This window comes from Arachis hypogaea, chromosome 13 (assembly GCF_003086295.3).
Source record: "Arachis hypogaea cultivar Tifrunner chromosome 13, arahy.Tifrunner.gnm2.J5K5, whole genome shotgun sequence".
Classification (NCBI taxonomy): domain Eukaryota; kingdom Viridiplantae; phylum Streptophyta; class Magnoliopsida; order Fabales; family Fabaceae; genus Arachis; species Arachis hypogaea.
Window position 1 is genome coordinate 48804196 of NC_092048.1, and position 1014 is coordinate 48805209.

The 1014-nt window shown below is 45.2% G+C and overlaps 1 non-coding gene across 1 annotated transcript; it reads right to left on the reverse strand.

Annotated features, from left to right (window-relative positions):
* Positions 1–548: 548 nt before the first annotated feature.
* Positions 549–652, reverse strand: LOC112738446 (small nucleolar RNA R71). Its single transcript, XR_003169406.1, has one exon. It is a non-coding gene; the product is annotated as a small nucleolar RNA R71 (small nucleolar RNA).
* Between the last annotated feature and the right edge of the window lie 362 nt (positions 653–1014).

The window sequence follows — 1014 nt, forward strand, 5'->3', positions numbered from 1 at the left end:
CTGAACCTGAGAGGACCTTCCTTAGATTAAGGAGGGAGGCAAGAGGAAAGAAAGTGGTTGGTGCTGAGGAAAAAGAGGAATTCTTTGAACCAAACATGGAAGACAACATGGAAAACCATCATGAAGAAGAAGATCACAACCATGGGGGAGGAGGTAGAGCAAATCATGCTGGGGAGGATAGAAGAGTTTTGGGCTCTTACATCAATCCAACCCCAGGCAATTGTGGAAGTAGCATCCAAAAGCCGACAATCCATGCCAACAACTTCGAACTTAAACCACAGCTCATCACCCTTGTTCAGAACAACTGTTCGTTTGGAGGAGGTGTTCAAGAAGACCCCAATCAACATCTAACCACCTTCCTGAGGATATGTGACACAGTGAAGTTTAATGGTGTTCATCCTGACACCTATAGACTGCTCTTGTTTCCATTCTCACTTAGGGACAAAGCAGCCAAGTGGCTGGAATCTTTCCCAAGGGAAAGCTTGACAACTTGGGAAGACGTGGTGAACAAATTCTTAGCAAGATTTTACCCTCCTCAACGAATCAATAGGCAGAGAGCTGAGGTCCAAACTTTCAGGCAACAAGATGGTGAGACTCTATATGAAGCATGGGAGAGGTTCAAGGACTTAACAAGGAGGTGTCCACCTGACATGTTCAACGAATGGGTGCAGCTGCATATTTTCTATGAAGGGCTCTCTTATGAGTCAAAGAAGGCCGTAGACCATTCATCCGGAGGATCTTTGAATAAGAAGAAGACTATTGAGGAAGCCATAGATGTTATTGAAACAGTAGCAGAGAACGACTACTTCTATGCTTCTGAAAGAGGGAACACAAGAGGAGTAATGGAGCTAAACAATGTAGATGCTCTGTTGGCCCAAAACAAGCTCATTACCCAGCAGCTAGCTGACCTCACCAAGAAGATGGAGAGGAACCAAGTAGCAGCAATCTCCACTTCATCAACAACCCAAGAAGGAGTGAATGAAGAAGCAGAGGGTAGTCAGGAGCAAGCCAACT